This window comes from Lissotriton helveticus, chromosome 6 (assembly GCF_964261635.1).
Source record: "Lissotriton helveticus chromosome 6, aLisHel1.1, whole genome shotgun sequence".
Lineage (NCBI taxonomy): Eukaryota > Metazoa > Chordata > Amphibia > Caudata > Salamandridae > Lissotriton > Lissotriton helveticus.
In genome coordinates this window covers 2021502364-2021520587 of record NC_136067.1, presented here as the reverse complement: position 1 = coordinate 2021520587, position 18224 = coordinate 2021502364, and positions in this window count along the sequence as shown.

Sequence of the window (18224 nt, the reverse complement as noted above, 5' to 3'; positions counted from 1 at the left end):
GGAGATGGTTCTATCTGTATCTGGGACCTGCACGATTTCTATCCTGGTCCCCGAGCACCGAATCACCATAACGTGAAACAGGGGGGATTCTGTGTATTTTGAGTTTTTTCTTTGAATAGTAGTTTTTGTTAATCTATTTTAGTTGGGTTTAAATCAATTCATATTTTAACTATGAAATGTATTGTTGAGATATTTTTGTATGAAATGCATTTCATTGTGCTGCTTTTATGGTTTTTAAACTAAAAAGCCGAATAAAGCTTATTTTGATCCTTTGATCCTTTGGTGTAAAATGAAACCTTGACATTAAAATAGACTAACATTAACTAAAATTAGTCTTTACAAAAATGTATTTAAAGGTGTGCATAAGAGCTTTTCTAAAAAGGTGTGACCCAGCAGAAATGGTAACTGCCATACACTCCGAAAAAGTTGTATTGGAATTTTTTTTCTATTTTAGAGACCCACAAAGGGAGTAGCAACAGAGTAGGCTGCCGGATCCGATCTGGGAGAAGTAAACGTGGAAGTATCAACACAGGAGCTTGAGGTGAGAGATTTTCCTTTCTTTTTCTGCCCTAGAATTGTTGAATATATGACCTCTTTAGCAATTTATAACCTTCAGTTTCAGTTTTCTCCTGTGTGAGACGTAGAATGAGTTTCTTAACTACATCTTCCATAATACAACATTCATGCCCATTTTTAGGTCGAGCCTAGCATTGAAGCTTCATGGAAGCTCCACTCACTCTCCGCCCATCTTTTTCATTGGCTTAGGTCCTAAATGCTGCCTTCTAAATTGGTTTTAGGCTTGTTAGTCCCTTCTCGTGACAGCCATGTCCTCATTTGTATCCTTCCATGGCTACTCGTCCCTTTACTTCGGACACTATTTTCTTCCCTGTCTCCCCCCGATCCCTCCCGCAGTCCATGACTTCCCGCCCGACCCAGCCCCCCCACTTCCTTTCGTGCCTTTTTGCCCACCCGCACTCCTGTTTTAGTACAATAGGTCTTGCGTGAATGCGAGTCCTATTGCATCTCAAATGCTAGTTTTCATTATCTCGCTTTCCTCCATCCGAGATGATTGTACATGATTCTTCTTTTGTTTAGAGCCTCCTAGCATTGAAGGCTTTTGAAAGGCAGTGCGGGCCCTAGGCAGCTGCCCATGTCTAGCCCTGCCGGAGAAGGCTGTGCTGTTACGTCTGGAGGCGCCGTCTCTGATCCTCTGCACATCCAGCTGTAGAGAGAGCGAGGCAAGCAACAACAGTTACCCATCCGCACCCTACCAGAAGTGCAGGTTATGGGGGATCCGTGCACAGAGCAACCGTGGTTACCTTCACATAAATCACACATCTTTATTCACATAAAGTTATTACACCAGCCTCCTGCGGCACGTCCAGTGCAATAGAACAGCATGCGTCCACACCAGGCCGGCTCCCTGAACTGAACTGACTAGCCGCGTGCAGTGCGCACGGGTGGCGTGGTTACCTGTACATAAATCACACCCCACCCAAGTAAATACGCCCCTTATTTTATATAAAGTTATTACACCAAACACACACACTGCACACTCTGTAGGAATGGTGACGTAAGAGCGGCGACAATAAAAAGGTCAGCTTTGTCGGCTCTTCTCCTCGGTACAACCAGTGGAGCGCGGTCACTTATTCAAATATCACGCCCCCAGCCCTGTAAAGATGCCCCATTTTGTACAGAGAGTGCTTTAACATAATCCAAACACCCTGATGGGCTGGGATGTATAAGGAGAGGTGACTACAAAAGAGGGGCGGCGCTGCACTTAAAACCGCAAGTGGATGCACACAGCAGTGCTAGTGTGAGAAGTTTCAGGGGCAGCGTCTGAAGCAATGGAACAGCCCTTCGAGGTGACCCTCTCCCTGTCCGCAGCTGAGTGACCCATAGCAGTGTTTGATGCAGCGGCAGAGCCCTCTGAAAATTCATGCCTCCTAGCTTGTGCACTACTAGGGCAGTTGGCAGTGCCCTCAGAAGAGACCATGCCCCTGTCCAAAACCACCGTGGAGCACCAACCGCATATCGAGGAGCCCAGAGACTGCCCCCAAAGCAGCCATCATCAGAAGACAGGTCAGGTTGGAGTGTACCCGCCCTTCCATGTACTGCTTTCACGAGGCAGGGACTCTGATGCTAGGGCATCTTCTACCACCACTACTCTGCTGGGACTCTATACTTGTACCATGGCCATAGCGACACTACTCTGCAACAAGCCGGCACTGTCACAGGCGCACAGCGCCAGTAGGGCTGCCCCTGTGTCTGATGGCTGATGAATGTTTCAGGACATACACTCACACAGAGCTTGAGCTGCTGTGGGCTGATTGGGCAGTGGATGACACCTTATCTCTGCCTCATTTGAGAATTTCACAGGCCTTTAAAAGTCTGATTACTTGTTAATGGGACTTTTTACACTGGTTCCCAGACGCTCTGCATTTCCACTCTGCTTATTTTTTAAATCTGTAAGTACTTTTGCTGCCACAGTGACGTTAGGAGGCAGTTTAGGAGTAGGTCAGTATTGACTACCACCCTATGTATGGTATAGGTACCTCCATACTTCTAGGGTCACTAAGGATATAGGGTGATTAGTGACTTGCCCTGAGGCTGCCTTTACCCCCACTATGCCTCCTGTCAGGCACTGGTCTGGGGACACTAACCTTTTCATCACCATTGTGTGACTGGTGCCAGGTCTCTCAGGGCAGTGGTGGTGATCCCATTTACCTGATCTGGTGGAAGTGCTTACTACCATCCTCTGGGATCACCAGCTTACCATCCATTCCTTCTCCCAGATAAAAGCTAAAAGGATTTCCTAATCTGAGGTCACCTCACTAAATGCTGCTTGAGTCTAGATGTTGGTGTAACATTTATATAGAACAACTAGTTAGAATGTGCTCCCTAACCACCAAAATCTGGAGCCCACCAATTGTGGAGGCCTCCCTAAGTGACCACGCTGTTCCCTTTTACCCAACCATCCTGTGCCTTTGCAGAAGCATTCTCAAAATTCACCTCTTCTGTGTTGCCCCCTTTTGTGTTGTGCTAAGCTTCTGCCTGTACTCTTTGGGAGTGAGACCAAACAACTCTACAAGTGCTTCCCTCATGTGAATATAGGACTCTGCCACCTCATTCTCGAATGTGAGTATCCTAGCTCTACCAGCTACAGGCACTAATTCCAAGAATATTGTTCCCCAGTGTTGTGTACCCACCTTCTTCATCCTAAGAGCTGTATCACGGGATTCTACTCGCTTGTCTTTGTCATCCCCCTGGACATAGTTTGGACCAATCCCTTTGGGAAATATGGCCTCTTGCTCACCCTTTTCAGATATCTCAATCACCTTTTGCCATACCTTTCTCTTTGGGCCTCAAGCCCAGCTTGGCTGTTCTTTTCTTCAAAGGCCAGGGCTCGCTCCTCCAGCTCCAGGGCTGCCACCTCTTCCTAACTGTTTGCTCCAAGGGCACACATGGCCGGGTGTTTGGGGCAAGGACCTTTTTCCCCCACCCCACACCTCTTCTGTTGCTGACAGTCCTGTCACCCTCCCCTTCCTCTTCCCCACTGGTTGTTCCATCTCTTTTTCCAACAATAGTGGGTCTCTGGTTCAAGCATTGTGGGTCCTTCACTATAAACTGCAAGCCCTATGTACCCCTGGCACCATATACTAGGAACGTATAAGTAAGTTAATCTATGTCAAGTGGGGATAAACTCATTAAACATGTACCTATTCTTAAGGGTCTGAGCACTTGCACCAAGTCCTGATTATCAGGGCTCAGGGCATTTCAGAGCCATTTAACCAGTGCTGTGTTGATAAAATAGAGGCAAAAAGTGGTGGTGAACCTGCAAAAAGCCTCCTGTGTCCTCAGCTGTGAGTAAGGTTGAGGTAAAACCAATGGGAAACATACATGGTGATGCTCAAATAGGGTCTAAAATGGTGGACAGTAACTTGAAGGACAATCTGAAAGGTGGTGACGGATGAAACTGGTGCTGGTGAGGTTCCGTGACGATTTTACTCGTGTTTGTAATCATTGTCGTAAATACTTAATTTTGGTATCAGTGAACCGCAAATGATCCATTTAGTATATCCTGGTGTTTTCGCTATGCTACGAGCAAGAGCACTCCTGTTACCAACACATTTGTGATTTACCCATGGCATCCATCTTAGAACACGGAAGCCATTTTGTATTCCTTGCCCTCACATAGTCAATGGACACGCAATGACTTTTTCTTATTTAAGGACACGTAGGCTTTAACCGGCGATTCACCTTGCGAGTGACACGTGCACCTTAGGCCAGCAACGCTGTGGCAGCATGACTCGGCAAGAGCTGCCTCCCCAGCCTGAGGCCAGTCCTGCTATACTGGTTCTTGTGTTCGTTGGCCTGATCATGATTAGGCGGCCGAAGCTGGTAACCGTGCCCATTTACGACCCACAAACATTTCTTATCCTGTCTTTCTATCTTCTGCACCTGGCTCTGCTCCTTTCCTTCTGGGCCTTTATTAGGGGGAGGTAACGAAATTTACGATGAGGCGGTCCGGGTCTTGAATGAAGAATTGACATGGGATTATGATGGACTAGTGGGAACCCCTCATTCGTAATGTTTTGACATCAGATACTGTTGACGATTCCTGTGCAAACGCCAAATATTTATTGTTTAAGACACGAATGTTTAGAACTGTGGTAACATGTAAAGAATTTGCCTGAAGCCCAATATTTAGTATATAAGGAGCAACCCTCTTTGTACAAATTGAACAGGCTCCTAGATACTGCCCATGTGTAGTTTCTGTGACTTCTGTGTCCCTGCAGTAATAAACCTTTGGTCTTTGACGCCACCATCGAGAAGCCCGTGTTTCTGTTTGTTTGTGCACCGAGACAGGTTGAACTCCGGGGTCTTCGGGTGTTGTCCCTGACACCTCTGGACGGAACCAAAAAGTCCAGAACTCCAATTGGCGCCCAACGTGGGCGACGTCATTCGGTACCGGTCCAAAAGCCTGAAGAGTTCGAGGAGCTTCGTGTGAAGATTTCAGAGGGAGGCGCCCCACTTCATCGATCCCGGCATATCGCAAAAGTGGCCCCAACGTCCTCTTCCACGAGGGTTCCCGTTCAGACGGCTGCAGTGGTCCGTTGCCTTGACCGTCGCCCTGTCTTGGACCCGAGGTGCAGTCCTTAGTACGGCGAGACGTGACGGGTTTCTCCTTGGTGACGTCTTCAGTGCCTCAGTTAAGTATTCAGTGGTTGCTAGTTGGTTATTTTGTAAGGGTTGCTCCTATTTGGATAATCCTTTTAGTTCTCAGTTCAGTTCAGTTCTGTAAGGTTATCACTGGTTATTCTGGTTACGATAATCATTCTGTTCAGTTCAGGTATCGATACAATTGTCAGTTCTGGTAGGCCTAAGTTCTTGGTTCGAGTGCGCATCTTTTCTGTTTGTGTCTTGGTTTGTCTTGTGTTCCGGATTATAAAATGGTAAGTTGGAAAAATTGTATGTTGTCTTGTTTTAGTTGCAACAGTGATTCCCAGTTGGAGGACTCGTGTTTGGTTCCTCCGATTGGAACTCCCCTTTATGATCTATATTGCAAATTTGGTGTGGGCCCTATCTCTTATTACGAGATATGGATCCACTACACAGAGAAAGATGGTGTCCTTAGTTGGCCACTACATGGTAGTTTTGAACCCGAGGTTCTCGATAATCTAGAAAGAAGGTTGTTTAAGAAGAAAGCCCGGCCGGCAATGTTTGATTCTTTTCGTTATTGGCGAAAAGAATCTAAACAGAGAGAAATTAAAAAGTTGAAGAAAGAACAGAAAGAGCAAGAGTTGACTTTAGAACAGTCTGCTAGGCAGCTGCAACTCAACGAGTCTGAGAAAGCGATGGAGGTGGCCGATAGAGAGCGTAATTTAGCGATAGACAAGTGCTATCCTGCTTTGCCATCGAGTACGGCTAAGATAGTAGAGGACCCTGAAAAGGATCCCCTGTTGTCTTACTTGTTACGATCACCCCCACCGTATGCACAGGGTGCTACGGCTCCACCTATACCGAATGTTCAATTACCGGTTGCTGGACAACCTGGTGTCCCTGTTCCCGCTCCCCTGAATCAAGTTCCTGTACCTCCTGTGGTCAATATTAATGTTCCTTCGACAACCCCTCTTCTAGGGTTGCCGGCTTCTTTACCTATGCCTGTGTCGCTCACACCTGCTACTTCACAAGCTATTTTGCCTGCTACTCCTACTGTTCCTGATCTATCTGTTCCAACTGCTACTCTATTCACTGCCTCTGCTAATATTATGACTCCGCTTTCTGTTCGTCGGAGAATCACTGATTCTGTCTCTAATATTCTATCTCCCTTCTATAAAACTCTGATTAAGACTCCTACCTCTGACTCTGTGCAGAGACGTAGTCAGCTTCCCAGTACTGAAGAAAGAGGAATATTAGATTCCACTGCTCTTAGATGGGTTTCGAAAGTTGGAAGATATAATGTAAAAGATGTATTAGATACATTTATGCAATGGAACGAACCGACACAACGATATGTGTTCGATGAAATGTGTTTCCTTCTACGTGAGGAATTGGAAGAGGATGACCCTGAATCAAATCTAGGAGAATTAATTAATGTTCAGAAAGAGTTTGCTGCAGGTATGATAGTTGGTCAAAATATAAAAGAAACGATGGAACTGATTTTAAGTTATAGGAATGACCCATCCCTTCGTTCACCAAGAGAGTTAGGGAAACGTAGTACGAAACAAAATCGTCAATATCCAATGAGAGAGGTTCCACCAATTTGGCGTGAAGCTGTGCAAGCTAATGTAAACCTTGGTATTGCAGCCGCTCCGGCCCAATTCCAGAGAGTATGGATACATATTCCATGGAAGCGAGCTGAAGTATTAGCAGTGAAACAGGCCTTGCCAGATCCGCGTAAAAATCCTGCAGGGTACTACAAAGAGTTGGCTCAAACAGTTGACGCTTGTGTATTGAATCTCGCTGACATAGATCTGCTATTTGGTAATGTAGTACCGCAACCAATTTGGGCTAAAATTCGTAAAGAGAATCATCCAGTTGCCCTAGGTGGTGACTGGGCAGCTATAATTGCAGCGGATGGTCAACAAATAGGTGGTTCCAAACCTGAACCTTTAATTGCTAATTTGCCTGGTAGAATAATCGATTTAATGAAAACCTTGATGCCAGCATTGCGCGTTAACTGGGACAAATTGTCCGCGTGCAAACAAAAGAAAGACGAAAGCGTCTCCGACTTTTTCACAAGATTCGAAGAGACTTTTGTGGATCATAGTGGTCAGGATATGAGCACAGAAGGAGGCCAGAGATTATTTGTTGATAAATTTGTGCACAATCTGTTGCCAGAACTTAGTAGTAAATTGAAGAATTCTGAAAGTGCGTGGGCTGTCTCTACGACTGCGCAAATACTTGCGACTGCTCAGTACTATGAAAATAGAGATAAAGAAGAGAAGGAAAAATCAGATAAAAAGACGAAAGATTTAAAAACTAAAGTACTTTTACAGCAAGCTTATCCGCCTCGCACGAATCAGACTAATATGCAGCAAGGGTCATATCAAAGAACGGAATATAATTTTCAAAGACCACAATACCAATGGAATCAATGTGCTTATTGCAAAGTGGAAGGTCATTACAAAAATGAGTGTCCAGTTCGGGCACAAAATAAGGCTGCGGCAGCTCAGAGAGGTCGTGGTAGTTCTATGCAAAATTCTAGAGGTCGAGGAAGAGGTGCTATGCCTCCACAGACAAGTGATCGCCCCTCTAATTATTTCGACCAGCGAAATGGACAATCTGCCCAACAGAATAGGTCTCCACAATATCATGTGGAAGACTATTATGAAACTAGTGAGGAAGTTCAGCAAAGTGAATACTAGGACAGCCATGGACAAAGAGAGGGAGTAGTATCAGTACCAGTAGATCAGAGTGGGCCTTATGTCGCAGTAGCAACATCAGGTATAGTCGAACCGTTTCTGTTGGATACTGGTGCAGCAAAAAGTTCTATCATACATGCGAAACTCCCTGGCGCACCTTTGTCTGGCTCAACAAACGTTTCAGTAGGTTTTTCGGGCGCCCCTGTTCACAACCCTGTTTCTGGTCCTTTGTCTATTTCTGTTGGACCCCGTCAATTGAAAGCACCCCTGATTTTGACGACAGGTTGTAACGAAAATCTGCTTGGTTTAGACTTGTTAAAACGCCTGTACGCGACATTGTACTGTTCTCCAGCAGGAGTACAGCTTACGTTGGGTAAAAGAATAATCTCCCCGATGTACTTGTCGATGGATGCGCTCCCACCAGAGCTGCGTTCACTCCCTGATACTCTTTGGGCGACTGGCCCTAATGATGTAGGTCTCTTGGAAATTCCACCCTATGTAGTAACTTTGAAAGCAAATGTCAAACTTCCACGAATTCCACAATACAGAATCTCTAGTGAAGGTGAGCGTGCGCTCCTACTGATAGTACAAGACCTGATCAAGAAAGATGTTGTAGAGGAGACTAGAGGAAATGTCTGTAATAGTCCTGTACTGCCTATTTTGAAACGAACTGACCCAACAAAGCCTCCAGTATATAGGTTCGTAATTGATCTTAGAGAGGTTAATAAAATTGTGATCCCACAGTTTCCTGTGGTTCCAGACATTACTGCATTGTTAACGTTGATTCCTGCTACAGCAGCATGGTTTTCAGTTGTCGACTTGAAAAATGCCTTTTTCAGCATTCCGATAGCCGAGGAAAGCAGAGATATCTTCGGTTTCTCTCTAGGAGGACGAAGTTTCAGATTTAAACGCGCTCCACAAGGTTATTGTGAAAGCCCATCCATTTACAGTCAAGCATTAAAAAGCCAGTTAGATTCCTTCGTACTTCCTCGTGGTTCTGCTTTAGTACAGTATGTCGATGATCTTCTAGTGGCTGCCGATGACAAGGAAACTTGCAAAACAGCTACGATTTCTTTATTGCATCACTTGTCAGATTTGAATCACAAGGTGTCACCTTCAAAAATGCAATACTGCTGCCAAGAAGTGACCTACCTAGGTCATCTCTTGTCAAAGGAGGGAAGGAAGTTGACCCCAGAGAGAATAAAAGCAATTACACAGATGAATGTTCCTAGCACGCAGAGAGAAGTACGTGCCTTTTTAGGTATTACCTCATATTGTAGGCAATGGATCCCAAATTTTTCTCTTCTAGCAAAACCATTGGTAGCCTTGACTGGGAAAGGTGTTCCGAGTCCGGTACCATGGTCTGCTGAATGTCAGCAGAGTTTTTCTGAGTTACGAAATGCACTGTGTTCAGCACCTGTATTGGGTACACCCGACTACAGTAAGCCATTCACGCTCTATGTCCACGAGAGAGAAGGTTGTGCATTGAGTGTGTTGACGCAGAAATTTGGTGATAAACAACGCCCTTGTGCGTATTTTTCATCAACATTAGATCCAGTAGCTAGAGCGTTGCCTAGTTGCTTGAGAGCTACAGCCGCAGCTGCAGCTTCCATTCGACAATCTGCTGGTTTAGTAATGAACAACATGCTAGTAGTTATGGTTCCTCATGCTGTGGATACACTCATGAACCGAACCAAGACGCAACACCTTACCAGTGCTAGATTATCAGGTTATGAACTGACACTGTTAGCTAGTCATATTCAGATCAAGAGATGCAATGTATTGAATCCAGCAACATTGTTGCCGACTAGCCAAGAGTCGAGTGATTCCGAACCACACGACTGTTGTTTCAAAACTGAGGAAGAAACAAAAGGACGAATTGATCTAAAAAGTACCCCGTTGTCAGATCCAGATGGCACGTTGTATGTTGATGGGTCTTGCTTCAAATTGGAGAATGGTGATGTGACTGCTGCTTATGCAGTAACGACCTTGAGTACGATTGTGGAGACTGCAAGAGTGAGTCAGAATTCTGCCCAGGCTGCAGAATTGATCGCGCTAACAAGAGCGTGCGTTTTAGCTAAGGGAAAGAGAGTGAATGTGTTCACAGATAGTCAGTACGCGTTCGGCGTGGCCCATAGTTTTGGCCGCTTGTGGAAAGAGAGAGGTTTCATTACGTCCCATGGGACTAAGATTCAACATGGTCAGCTAGTTAATGACTTGTTGGAATCTCTAACCTTACCGACTGAAGTTGCGATTGTGAAATGCAGTGCTCATAAAGCAATCACGGATGATGTTGGTCGTGGGAATGCTTTTGCTGATGAGATTGCAAAACAGACAGCTAGAAATATGATGAGTAGAATGTATGTTGCAACGTCTGCAAGATGGATTTCTGAGTCTGGAATGTGTGAGGACACAGTGGAAAGCGTGAAAGAAATTCAGAAAGAGGCGACTGAGGAGGAAAAACTTGCATGGAGAGAGAGCACGGGTAAATTGGACTCGAGTGGGTGTTGGATTGACTTGTCGGAACAACAGCGTTGGATGTTGCCTGATGCGTATGTGCTTGCAGTAGTAACGATGGCACATGGAACAGCGCACATCAGTTCAAAAGGGATTTGTAAGATGTTGGCTCCGGTCTGGAAGAATGATGGGATTAGTAAGTGTGCAGAGAGAGTGGTGAGAAATTGTATGGTATGCTTGATGCATAATCCTGGCAAGGGAATCCCCACACCTGCAGGTCACTTCGCTCCTCCTTCCTGCCCCTTTGAAGTGATCCAGCTAGACTTCATTCACATGGATCGTTGCAATAATCTGAAATACGTCCTAGTGGTAGTTTGTGCTTTCTCCAGATGGATCGAAGCATACCCACTGAAGGACAATACTGCCTTATCCACTGCCAAAATTCTTCTTAAAGAATACTTCCCCAGATACGGAATGCCACGGATTGTATGGTCAGACAACGGAAGTGAGTTCGTAGGGAAAGTTATGCAGAGTGTGTGTGCCGGCCTAGGGATTAGACAGAAGTTTCATAGTGCGAATCATCCCCAGTCCGCGGGTTTAGTCGAGGGTTACAATGGCACCCTTAAACTGAAACTTGCTAAGATACAAGCATCCACGGGTTTGTCCTGGCCAGACGCATTGCCTTTGGCTTTGCTATCAACAAGAGCAACTGTACATTCTAGAGTAGGGCTTAGTCCTTATGAAATAGTTTTTGGCCGCCCTGCAAATGTTTGGGGGGTACCTAGACCGAAAGAATTTAAGCAGCTGGAATACCCAATGTTAATTGATTACCTTTTCGACTTGACTGCTAAATTGAGTCTTATTCACCAACAGGTTTTCGATGCATTGCCAAAGCCACCGGAGAGTCCAGGCCATCAGCTGAAACCGGGTGATCAGGTGGTCATCAAAAATTTTGCAAGAACAAAAAATCTTCAGCCCAGATTTATTGGCCCTTTCCAAGTCCTGCTAGCAACGAGAACTGCTATTCGTGTGGCCGGAAGAAAAAACTGGATCCATACGACACATGCTAAACGTGTGCCTCTGCCACTTCCTTACGACAACTGGGTAAAGAAAGGAATCGGTACCTCTGAAACGGAACAAATCCCCAGGTTCATACCTTTCAGCGATGCAGAACTAATCACGGATTCACCAAATTCTGACTCTCCTCCTGAAACTGCTCTTTTGAACCCTGAACATTTGTCATCCACACCCAACGAACATTTGCCATCTGCACCAAAAGAACATTTGCCATCTGCGAACGTGAACATTGCAACGTCAGCTGAAAATACATTGTTTCCAGATCAGACAGCTCCTGCAAAACTGAGATACAACTTACGTTCTCGCAATATGGACAAATAAAGCAGGAAACTGCCTATTTTTCAAATTTGAATTTGCTATACATTGCCTCCAGCCAGGAAGTTTGCTAATACTTTGTATTGTTTCTTTTTGTTTTAAAATTGCCTTGCCGTCTGGGTAGCCGTAGGGTCGTGGCTGTGTACCTAGTTGAATCTGCGGGGGTCAGACACAAGGTCGATCTTTCTGTTAGTTCTGGGAACTCCCAGGGCTGATAGAGGCATTTTCATCTACATACACATCATCAGTGGTCGCGAACGGTCGTAGAAGATGGAGCTTCCTGAGCTGCAACGAGAAAATGTAATTTATGTTCGCAGAAATAGACTGTACAGAATACTTCACAGCAAATGCTTTCTAATGCAATGTGCAGTTACATTTTTAATTGTTTTGATAACGTTGGTGGGTGGAATCGTCTTTGGTGTACATTTGATTTTTATGCCAGTAACTACAGTACCTCCCCTTGATCCTACTACTTCAACTGTTTCTTCTATGCATTCTTTTCACTCATTCCCTGAACACGAACAAGCTCGACGCTCAGAATTTATTAACAATACATTTGTACAGCTCTTGCATCAACACCAACTGGTAGTCAATACTACAGACTGCTGGGTGTGTGGCTTGATACCTCACACTATGGATAAAGGCATTCCCTATCTAGTCTTGCCTTTTAGCTACAATGGATCATTTCAGGCCTTTCAGACCATTTTTTCATATGCCCTTGAGACCTATCCTCCGCGTCCACCACGGTCCACTAAATACAACTCAGCCAACAAAGCTTTAGTCCAGGGAATTATTGATATGATTAAAGACGTCAATAATACTCCATCTTACCCTAGAGATGAATTACGGGTGTATTTGAGTTGGAACTCTACAGAGTATCGCCTTAGTTTGGGAGAAAGCAAGCGTAAAAGCTCCACTTCAGTTTGGGTCGTGCCTCACCGAGGTCAGGTCTGTTTGCAAGGAAATGGGAGAAATGCGAGAGCTCAGCTAGGGAGGAGTGAGTGCGTTGAGACTTACGTATTTCCGTCTAACTCCTCCCCTGCCTTTCTGACTGCTAGGGGTACCTACTTCATCTGTCAGGACAGAGCATATACATGGCTGCCTGCTGACTTTTCAGGTTCATGTTATATTGCTCGATTGTTACCCCCGACATACACTGCTTCTTCAGATTATCACAAAACCAGAGTAGCAAGAGGTGTCTTCAGCAAGGAAGATACCGCTGGTCAAGAAGCTGGAGACTTCTTCAAAGGTTTCCTTCCGTTTTGGGGGCCTATGGCCAACAGTAGAAATCTACGTCAACTAACACGGGTAGTTGAATCTACTATTACAGAAACTGCTGGTGCCCTTAGTAACTTAACAGCTGAGCTTCAGGCGGATCGTCTCATGACGTTGCAGAACCGTATGGTTCTAGACGTAATACTTGCAGATCGAGGTGGGGTATGCAGAATGATCCAATCGAGCTGCTGTGTCTTTATTCCAAATAATGCTCCAACAGTCTATGAAGCAATCACTAAGCTACATAAGATTTCCGACTCTATACACGTAGATAAGAGAAACTGGTCCTTCATGGAGTGGTTTTGGACTCTGGTATCAGCGTGGGGATGGAAGGTTCTGATGGTCATTGGTGTCATCCTAGTATTTCTGTTCTCGTGCTGCCTTATTATCCAATGTGGTCCCGCTTTGTGTAGTCTCTGTGCTGCAACCTGTTTCAGAAAACCACCTACATTAGGAGAAAAGGCACGAGACAGGATGATGACGCAACAACATGTTGCTGACCTAATGAGCATAGAATTAGACTCTGATATAGACTGAGTAATTGCCTATGTAAGGGCAAAAGGAGGGTCTGAGGTTCCGTGACGATTTTACTCGTGTTTGTAATCATTGTCGTAAATACTTAATTTTGGTATCAGTGAACCGCAAATGATCCATTTAGTATATCCTGGTGTTTTCGCTATGCTACGAGCAAGAGCACTCCTGTTACCAACACATTTGTGATTTACCCATGGCATCCATCTTAGAACACGGAAGCCATTTTGTATTCCTTGCCCTCACATAGTCAATGGACACGCAATGACTTTTTCTTATTTAAGGACACGTAGGCTTTAACCGGCGATTCACCTTGCGAGTGACACGTGCACCTTAGGCCAGCAACGCTGTGGCAGCATGACTCGGCAAGAGCTGCCTCCCCAGCCTGAGGCCAGTCCTGCTATACTGGTTCTTGTGTTCGTTGGCCTGATCATGATTAGGCGGCCGAAGCTGGTAACCGTGCCCATTTACGACCCACAAACATTTCTTATCCTGTCTTTCTATCTTCTGCACCTGGCTCTGCTCCTTTCCTTCTGGGCCTTTATTAGGGGGAGGTAACGAAATTTACGATGAGGCGGTCCGGGTCTTGAATGAAGAATTGACATGGGATTATGATGGACTAGTGGGAACCCCTCATTCGTAATGTTTTGACATCAGATACTGTTGACGATTCCTGTGCAAACGCCAAATATTTATTGTTTAAGACACGAATGTTTAGAACTGTGGTAACATGTAAAGAATTTGCCTGAAGCCCAATATTTAGTATATAAGGAGCAACCCTCTTTGTACAAATTGAACAGGCTCCTAGATACTGCCCATGTGTAGTTTCTGTGACTTCTGTGTCCCTGCAGTAATAAACCTTTGGTCTTTGACGCCACCATCGAGAAGCCCGTGTTTCTGTTTGTTTGTGCACCGAGACAGGTTGAACTCCGGGGTCTTCGGGTGTTGTCCCTGACACCTCTGGACGGAACCAAAAAGTCCAGAACTCCACTGGGAAGGGTGGAGAAGGGAAGAAAGGAACTGATTACAAGAAGAAGTCACCTTAAATGGAGTTGGTAAAGCAACTGGGAGCTCATTTGTTCGATGCAACAAAAGAAAGGATATGGAGAGGGGAACAGGGCCTAAATCCATTGTTTTTTTTGCTTCCAATGCCATTCCAGTTTGAACCCAGCCATATGCAAATCAGTCTTGACACTACATCCAATGGGAGCTGCCACTCTAAACTGCTTTATGAAGGGAACTCTTTCTAAGCCGAGTCGCACCTTGACCATCCCAACTTACTCGCTCATTTCGCCATGCCCAATTCAAGAATCTGCGAAATAACAGGAGAGCTCTTACACAAACAGGACTATTGCCATGGTGACCGGTAGAAGCTTTTACAATATATATATTTTTTACAACATAACTTAAACACATTAGCAGAGCCAATAGCTCTAGCTAAACACTTATAATGTCCTGAAGGCAGAACCAATTGCATTGTAAATGCTTGTTTATATGGTATGTAACCACATGACTGTATAGATGCACTGATTCAGGGTACACTCTATATTTTTCCAAATGCGTTTCACGATCTCCAGTGCCTGGAGTGACCCTTGACCCTGCTCCAGGCAGGCCGCTCCCCATGTCACACAGCACCACGTGTTGTGCCCGTGTTCCTGTGCTCGCCACTGCCGCTCCTAATGTGAGTTCGAGGCCCTCCTCCACCGCAGGCTATCACCTGTGCCTCATCCCTGGTGGACCAGTGGTTGGCCGTAGGTTCTGTATACTCGCTCTGCCATTTTCCTGTCTGCCTCTGTTGCGTTCTGGCATTTTTGTTAGTTATTGTATCTCTGTGATGTTCTTTTTGTTTCCCCCTTATTGTACTGGTTTTGTGCCCTTCTGCCTGTTCTCCGCCAGTTCCGCCTCCCGTTCTTGCCCCTGCGTCCCCGCCACCCCGCTCACCCATTCGTACGGCTCCCCGCCTCCTAGCTGCTCCTCCCTCCCACCGCTTCTTCTTATGGTGGCATGCCTAAGGCAAGCCTGTCTGCCCCATCGAAAGCTGTGACGCCCAACGCAAATATGATGCCAGCACCCTCCAAGCTCTGAATGCTGGCCGATCACACCTCTGCATCCGGGCCACCCCAAAACCCACCCAAGGACCCTTCTTGTGAAAGAACTGCCGGAACTGCAGCTATACCAGCCTTTAAACCACCACCATGTCCACCGGGGTAGGACGCAACTACCTCCAATGCATTCTACTCAACACCCGCTCCGCCCGCAAGCTCGCCATCGAACTCTGGGACCTACTCGACTCATACTCCGTGGACGTCACCTTCCTGACGGATACCTAGATGAACTCCTCCTCGGAACCCAACATCGCCATAGCCATTCAGATGGCTACAAGATCATCCGCAGAGACCACACCAATGGAACAGGAAGAGGAATCGCCATCGTCCACAGAAGCACCCTCAGAATCTCAACCAGCACCGACGACACCCTTAGCACCACCGAACACCTGCACTTCCAGATCCACACCGACCCCAACACCACCCTCAGAGGAACTCTCGTCTACAGACCCCCGGCCACAGTTCAGCGACTCCATCGCTGACTTTGTCAGCACGCACACCTTGCATCCACGGACTACATGCTTCTTGGAGACCTGAACTTCCACCTCAAGTACACCAACAATAGCAACTCCACCACCTTGCCCGCCAACCTCGCCAACCTCGGACTCAGACAGCTCATAATGACTCCCAGACACTCAGCCGGACACACGCTTGACCCCATCTTCTCCGCCAGCAACCATGCCACCTTCAGCAACACCACCGAACTCTACTGGACCGACCACCGCTGCGTCCACTTCACCTTTGAGAAGCCCACCACGCACCACCGCATGCAACGGGTCCCCCACTGCAGCTGGAGCAAAGTCCCTGAAGACTACCTACTCACAACCCTCGCCCAAAACCCACCAACTGACACCACCGACACAGACTCTGCCGCCCGCAACCTCAGGCAGTGGATCAATGACTGCACCAACAATCTCACCCCGATGAAGAATCCCTCGAACAGACGCACCGATAGAAAAGCCATGTGGTTCACCGCCGACTTCCAGGCTTCTAAGCCGGCCTGCCGTAGGCTCGAGAAGAAGGGGCACCACGAACAGACACCAGACAACAACGCAGCCTACAAGAGTGCCATCTACAGACACCACCAACTTATCCAAACTGCCAAAAGGTCCTCCTTCAAAGAGTGCATCAACAACAACTCACACAACAGCAAGGAGCTCTTCAACATTGTGAAGGAACTCTCCAACCCCAGCTCCAACTGCAACATTATCCCGCCATCGCAAGACCTCTGAAACTCCCTAGCCACCTTCTTCCACCGCAAGATCGCAGACATCCACAACAGCTTCAACAACCAGGCCCCCTGACAGCCACCGGCACCTCAGACTCACCGCCCCCCAGCCACATCAACCTCCTGCCTTCCTGAACCCATGTCAACAACGACGACACCATCAAAATCATGAACACCATCCACTCCGGCTCACCATCTGACCCCTGCCTGCACCATATCTTCAACAAAGCAAGCTCCAATACCGTACCCACTTCTGCAAGGTCATCAAAAGTTCCTTCAAGACCGCCACCTTCCCAGAAAGCTGGAAGCACACTGAGACCAACGCCTTACTCAAGAAACCCAAGGCGGACCCCGAGGACCTCAAGAACTTCCGGCCCATTTCCCTACTCTCGTTACCTGCGAAAGTCATAGAGAAGATTGTCAACAAGCAACTGACCTTCTTCCTTGAAGAGAACAATATCCTGGACCCATCCCAATCTGGATTTCACAGCAACCACAGCACCGAACAGCCTTCATTGCGGCCACCGACAACATCAGGGCCATGCTGGACAATGGAGAAACCACGGCCCTCATGTTCCTGGACCTATCGGCTGCATTCAGCACCGTCTGCCACCACACCCTTTGCACCCGCCTCCACATGCAGGGATCTGCGACAAAGCCCTGCACTGGACCACCTCCTTCCTCACCGGCAGAACCCAGAGTGTCTGCCTCGCCCATTCCATTCTAAAGACAACAAGATCATCTGTGGCATACCCCAAGGATCGTCCCTCAGCCTGACACTCTTCAACGCCAACATCGCCCGATCACACGGCCTCAACATCATCTCATACGCTGACGACACACAGCTGATCCTCTTCCTCACCAAGGTCCCCACCATCGCCAAATCCAACCTCCACGAAGGAATGAAGGCCATCGCCGATTGGATGATGAACAGCCGCATGAAACTGAACTCAGACAAGATGAAGGTCCTCATCATCGGATCTACCCCCTCTGCCTGGGACAACTGATAGTGGCCGGCTGCACTGGGAGCTGCACTGACGCCCACTGACCACGCACGCAACGTGGGGGTCATCCTGGACTCAGCGTTGTCAATAACCCAGCAAGTAAACACCTCCTCTTCCTTCTGCTTCAACACCCTCCGCATGCTCCACAAGATCTACAGATGGATCCCCACCGGAAACAGAAAGATGGTCACCCAGGCCCTCGTCAGCAGCAGGATGGACTATGGTAACGCTCTCTATGCGGGAACCTCATCCAAACTCCATAAACGACTACAATGCATAGAGAACACCTCTGCATGCCTCATCCTTATCATCCCCAGCCACAGCCATATCACAGACCACCTGAAAGACCTGCACTGGCTCCCTG